Below are 7,483 nucleotides of genomic sequence, written 5' to 3'. Positions count from 1 at the left end.
ATTTGTTAAAAATTAAAAAGATTAATATTTCTACTTTATTTATAGAAAGTTACATATTTTTATTTACTTTATTCTTAGTAATATATTAATAAAGTTCTTCTAGTTATTATTTGTTAAGAAAATAGATTAATTTATAGAATAATTTCTTACTTTTTCTTAGATCAATTGAGTAGTTTACTTTATTGTAAAAGTTTATTTCTTTTACTACTTTTTTATTAAATGTTCCCTTTTTAAACTTAAGTTTCTATGATAGCTTTATTTCTTTATCTCTTTTACTTTTTATTTTTCAAAAGTGTTCAATATTTATCTCTTTAAAGTTAAAATTACTTAAGATATATAAAATATATACTTTATAGCTATTTTTACTAATTTCTTCTATAAATACTAAAAGTTTTATAAGTAAAATTTTACTATATTCTTATCAGTTTATTAATATATTAATAAGAACTCTCTTGAGTCTTATAAACCTTAATAAGAGTAATAGATCTCTTATACTTTATAGCTAGAGAACTTTCATAAAGACTTTATAGATCTGAAAATAATAACTTTTAGAGGTTATAAAGAAGAATATAAATTTTAATATTTATTTTAAAGTAGCTATATAGTTATTAAATCCTTTCAGTAAAGAGGCTATAATTTTAAAAAGGTTCAAGTTTAAGAACTTAATGAACTTCAAGTTAAAGTAAATTTATAAATAACTATTTGTATCTATAATAACTTCTTTCTTAATATATTTCTAAGAAATAATTATTCTACTTTTTAGTATAATATTAATAAATATCTTTTCCAATTTTATAAATAGTATAGAGGTATTTGAATCAAGGCTTCAATTTATTTATTTTCTAATAAGTTAAACTTATTATTATATTTTTTATTCTTCTTTAATTTAAATTATAATTATATTAGCTTTCTTAGTAAACTATTAGTTTATTATTCGAATAATATTTATATTTTCTAGCTGTTATAGCTTAAAATAATTAGTAGTTTTATATTTTTTATTTCTATAATTATAACAAGTAATAATACTATCTTTTTAGAATATATTAATTAGTTATAGCTAAGTTAACTACTTTTAGCTATCCTTTTATTAAAGTTTCCTATTAGAAAGCTAAAGAGTACTTATACTTTTTATAGTTATATAGTTATTTATAATAAAGTTTCTTACTTCTAACTAATATTTTAATGTAAACTAACTTAAGTAATTACTTCTAAAAGGTTTTTTATAACTATTTTCTTCTAACTTTTTACTAAAATATTATCAATATATATCTTAAAGTTTCTTGATTTTAATAGCTATATTTCTAAATCCTTTTATTTCTACTTTTTATTATTATAATTTTCTATATATAATAAGTAAGAGTCTAAGGAAATATATATAAACTTCTATTTTACTATTTTTTAAATCGTCTATATTTAAACTATAATATATTATTAACTAGTTTATAAAAAACTAAAATAATAATTAGCTTTCTGTCTATTTAATTATATTAAACTTCTCTTAATATTAAAACTTTTACATATTTAAGTTAACATATTATTAGTAAATAAATATAATATAATTAATTTATAGAACCTCTTTTTAAAAGCTCTTGTTATAGTAGTAATCTTATATCTATTAAGTATAAGAGAGTTTTATAAGAGATTACTTAATTTATTAGTTTAATATAGTTTTAAGATATATTTAGTAACGATCCTCTTTAGCTTAGTTATACTAAAGTCTATTTACTAACTATTTAGTAAAGTATTACTTTTCTTATAAAATATTCTAAGTTATAATAATTACTTAAAATAAAGTAAAAGCTATAGAATTATAAAGTAATAAGCTAAAAACTTTAGCTAAAAGAGGTTTAGAAATTATAATAAAGGTTAATTTGGTATATTAACTATGGCTTATTTCCTCTAAGTTCCTAAGAAGTAGAGATTTTACTATTAAAGCTAAGGTATTAATTACTCTTCTAGCTTACAGATAGTTTAAAATAGTAACCAATAGAACTAATTCTGAAAATAGATATTCTATCTATAATATACTTTAGTAAAGCTATTAACTAAGCTAGATAGAAGTATTAACTACTAGAATTAGAGATTATATATTTAATATGAATAGTTTAAAACATAAAAACTAACATTTAGTTAATATTAATAAATCTTATATATATACTTGCTAATTGTACTACTACTTTAATAATTATAAAATAGTTTCTATTATTTATAACTAATAAGTAATAAATAAACTTATAGTTACTTAATATTAGTATTAGAATACTTTAGCTAGTTTCAATTAACATATTACTATATTTTAAGCTATATAAATATTATAACTAATATATTATCTAAATTACTTAAAAAAGAGGTTCCAATAAAAATAAAAATAAACTAAATAAGATATAGAATAATAAAGCTATTAATTATATTTCAAAAGTAGTTATAAATAAACCTCTTAAAAATAAAATTATTAAAGTATATTTAGAAGATACTAAATAGATAGTAATTATTAACTAGTTTAAGCGTAATATTAGTAACTTATATATCTTTTTATACTTGATAATAACTTATTATATACTTTATTAAGTTTAATAGAAAGTAGTAGTTATATATATTTTTACTAATAGATTAAACCTTTATTACTAAAGTATATAATTAGTATTATGATTAAGAAATTTAATAAACTTTTAAATCCCTTATATACTAATTCTCTATATATAACCTTAATTAAAAGGTTATTTAGTATATAGAGTAATATAAAACCTATAAAATAAATAGAATATACTAATAAAAATTGCTAAAAATACTTTAAATTATTAAAACGCTAATATTATTATTTTATATTATTACTATTAATTTTATTATAATTATACTTAAAGTTTAAAGAAAATATACATCATAAAAAATGAAAAGCTTTCTAATCTTTAATACCCTCTTAATAGTAATAAATAAATTGATTAAAAGTTTACTCTTAATACTAAATAATATAAAATATACTATTAAATATTAAGTAAAAGTATTTCTATAATAACTTTAGTTAAGTAATTAGAAAATACTTAAAGCTATTATCTTAAACTAAAATAAAAGTTTCTCTTATTTTTAAGAAAAGCTTTTAAATAGAAATAGATATAAAGCTACTATATTTAAAAACTTACTATCTATAAACTAATAGCTTTTTTAAATATAAAAACTAAATAGTTAAAATTATAATCTATATGCTTCTAGTAGTAAACCTAGCTATAGATTAATATAAAGTTATTTTAAGCTTTTAAATTAACTTAAATAATATATACTTAAGTATTATTAAGTTATTACCTAATTAAATATTACTTAGTTTTAAAATAAATATAGCTTTTTTATTATTAAGTAATACTTACTATGCCTAAAATAGAGAGATATTCTAAGAGGAAGCTAAGCTTTTAACTATATTAGCTCATATAAAAAATATATAATAAAGAATATAAATAAATAGTTTTTAGCTTTGATAATATTATTAATATAAAACTTAAATATAAATACTACTTTCTAAATAACTTAAAAAAGATATTTAGCTAATAATACTTTAAGTTAGTCTATATCTTTAAAAAGATAAATAAACTAAGTTACTCATTAGAGCTATTATTAAATATAAATATAAATCTAGTTATATTAATTCCTTAGCTATTATTAGCTATACTATTTAACCTCAATTAAAATAGATTTTTAAAATATTAAGGATTAATAGAAGTTAATAAAAGCTAAAATATAGTTTTTTAAATAGATCTCTATTAGTATTATAAACTAAAATAGGTCTTGAACTATTATTTAGTATATAAGAGATAAAGAAAACTATAAGTTAAGTATTTAATATAATAGAAAAGTTAGTTAATATATTATAATATATAGATATTAAAAAAGAGTTTAGAAGTAGATAAAGCTATTTAAAACTATAAAGTTAACTAAAATAAATTATCTAACTTTTAAAAGGAAATAAAATATCTACTTAAAGATAAGAATATTACTAAGAGCTAATAATTAGAAGAAACTAAAGACTTTATAAAAAGGTATAACTATATTACTTAAGAGGAAGTTACCTTCTTAAATATCTCTAAGTTATAAGTTTATAAAGCTTATATTAATTATATAACTTACTACCTTAGTAAGATTTACTAAAAAAGCTATATAAAGTATAAGATATATTATAAAATAAACTATTATATACTTTCTTAGCTATAAAAATAGCTAAAAATACTTTATATAAAAAAAATTATTTATAAACTAAAAATATTATATAAAGACTAAGTTAATAATATTATATCAATATATTTGATATTTAAACTATACAATAATTATTATTATAACTTAAAAAGATTATAAAATAAAAGTTATAATATAAATACTTTTAAGAATTTTTAGTTAGAAATTCTCTTTTATAATAATTTAAGTTTTGATATTTATAAAATACTTATTTATATTAAGTTTATAAATAAAAACTTATTTTTAAAAAAGGGGTTTAAATATATTTTTTAATAATTTAAAACTTTCTATATTTCAAAGTTAATAATCTTCTTAAACCTTTTATAATATATAATAATAAATAACTTCTAAAACTATTTAAAAAGCTTTTCAATTTCTTTTTAAATCTTTAAGAGTAAATAATAATTAAGTATAATGTATCTTATTAGATTATAAAAAAAGATTAAGAAGAGGTTTTAAAATTAGTTATTTATAGATATTATTTTTAGAAGGTTATTAACTTTAATTTTTATTATTTTATAAAATATATAATAAGATCTTTTATTTTTCTCTATAGCTTTTTATTTCTCTAGCATAAAAATTATAAGAGAATTATTTTGTTTTTACTTATTAAATATCAAATCTTTATTTTCCATACTAATAATATTATTCATATAAATAATAAAATTATTTTTAGGTTTATTGTAGAGATTACTTTTTTTATAAAAATAAGTCTAAATAACTTAATCTTTTTTTATATATAAGTATTTCTTTTTTAGCTTAAAAGTTCTTTTTTATATATCTTTGAAGTTATAAGAGGCTGGCCTTTAGTTTGTTTAATTTAGAGGTGCTTTAATTATAATAATTTAAGCTAAATAAGGAAGTTTCTAAGATACTTTTTATATAGAGGAAAAATAGGCATAAGGCGTTTATTAAGTAAACGTAGTTACTAGGAGTAGAATTCTTAGTAGTCTATAGTTTTACTTTGACGTAATAAGTAGGTATAGCTTGTAATAAAAGTTAAGCTAATTTTTAAAAAGAAGTAAATTCTTATATCTAAAACTACTAAGTTCTAATTAAATACCTCTTAAAAGAGAATCTAAGTAAAACTAAATATAACTAGTTATTGAACTATTACTACTTATTACTATTATTTATTATTACTTATTACTTACTACTTATTATTAGTATTATTAGTATTACATAAAAAGAATTTTATTGTAATAACTAACAAAATAAAAAGTTTCCCCTTTTTATTATATTAGATATTACTTCTACTCTTAATAATATTACCTCTACTATATATACTTTTATACTATTTATATCTATATAGAATCTTTCTATTTTATTAGCTAGTTTATAAGCTTTTTCTAGTTTATCTTAGTAATATTTATTTTTAGTTAATAGTCTTCTAATAAAAACTTCTAACGTGGTTCATCAGTGAGTGGGCCACCATCAGTGACCGGGCCACTTTTCCCACCTTCATCACTCACAACTTCTATATCTCAACTAAAATCAACTGAATCAATTGCAACTACTCAGAATCACTTGAACTATTTATTTCCACAGCCTCTGGACAGGTTCTTGCGTTGTGGCCGGTCTTGCGACAGATACCACAATGTCGTAAACCTGTCCGACGACGCTTTGACGACCCCTCGTTTTCCTCCTGTTCACACCCTTCCTCCTCAACAACACCCTTTTCGGCCATGAGTTCCCTTGCCTGAGACCCATCTAGTGCCCCTCCGTCTTGTAGTCTAGTTCTTTTGGCTATCCGACGCTTACTAAGGGCCGTATTTGCTTCTCGAAGATGGCGTAGCTCTTCCTCCATAAGGGCAGCTGCATGGGAAATATACTGCAGACCTTTTTCAAGCTTATCAGCAGCTTCACAAATTGGAGTTGGCGAGCTTCCCTGATGTCTAGAGATTCTTTCCTTTACAAGTGAAGACTGAGAAATAGCCTCATTAGTGGTTTGAGGCGTCTTAGAAACCCAAGGGTCGGGTAGCCTGTCAGGAGTGTTCGGGGCTGTTGGTGTCCGTAACTGCACATCCAGCTTAGAAAGAACAGTCTGAGGGCTATAGGGAATAAGCCCAGCCCCTCTGAAACCCCCATGGACGTTTTCATGGGTAAAGGTTTGAAGGAATGCGGCCTTGAATGCGAGGAAGAACTCGGGTTTAGTGATGTGGGTAATCCGGGCCTTGATGAAGTGCTCAATCTGTGAGCCATATCTCAACTTCAAGACACTATAGCAGCCAACGTCGAGAGGCTGGGTTAGATGTGATGAATGAGCTGGTAGACAGATAGTTATAATTTTGTTCTCCTTGCAATAGTCCTCGAAATCGCTGCTAACGTGGCTTTCATGGCCATCGACGACTAGCATCCGATATGTGCCTCTCAGTCGTGGTTTTGAGTATTTATCGAAATGACAAAGCCATTCCAGGGCAGTCTCGTTATCGGTCCATCCATTAGAAGTTGCTTTGACTGCCCAGCTGTCCGGAATCTGGGCCTCAGAGTACCAACTCGCGAGGTGGAAGCGGCCCTGAACCACCAAAAAAGGCGGCATCGCGTAACCATTACCAGCAACACAACAAATCGCGGTAGCCCATTCTCGATTACCAGGCTGAACCTTTTTTGGCTTCCCAATCCGATCGGAACGTGTAACAACCATTGCAGGCCGGATCATACCCATCATAAAGCCGGTCTCATCAAAGTTGTAAAAATCATCGTCCGTAATACCGTATTTCGATCGCATATTGGCCACAAGTCGGAACCAAGGCTCGATAATTGTACGATCTTCGCAGAGGCCCCTCTGATAGTCATAGACGCGAGAAAATCGCGTCTTGAGCTCTGGGCGACGCTGGACGAAGCGTTCCGTCCAGCGCTTCCCGACCGGTCGGCCATCACGCTTCCGGAGCAGTGTATTGGCCATATCTCCCACATCCACGCGTCTGGGCGAGAATCCTCGAGAATCCAGGTCAATAATGTATCGAAAAATTGCCTCTTCTTCGGTCTCTGTCAAATTCAGCTGGGCATTCCTGCTATCGACCTTCGCACTTTGACCCTTCATTCTGGACTGGAGGGTAGTTCTCGGAACGTTGTAGATGGTCGCTGCACGTCGGATACTTAATCCCGGTGTCAATCGGATCGCATCAATTGCTAGAATGATCCTGTGTTCGGGCGAGGTTTTAGACATTATTTTGTGGAAGAAAGGACGTATTAAAGCTAGAAGGTGATGAAAGTGGGAAAAGTGGCCCGGTCACTGATGGTGGCCCACTCACTGATGAACCAC

Source organism: Colletotrichum fructicola (genome assembly GCF_000319635.2).
Source record: "Colletotrichum fructicola Nara gc5 chromosome Unknown KSG_Nara_v1_contig08, whole genome shotgun sequence".
Taxonomy (NCBI): domain Eukaryota; kingdom Fungi; phylum Ascomycota; class Sordariomycetes; order Glomerellales; family Glomerellaceae; genus Colletotrichum; species Colletotrichum fructicola.
This window is presented reverse-complemented; position numbering follows the sequence as displayed.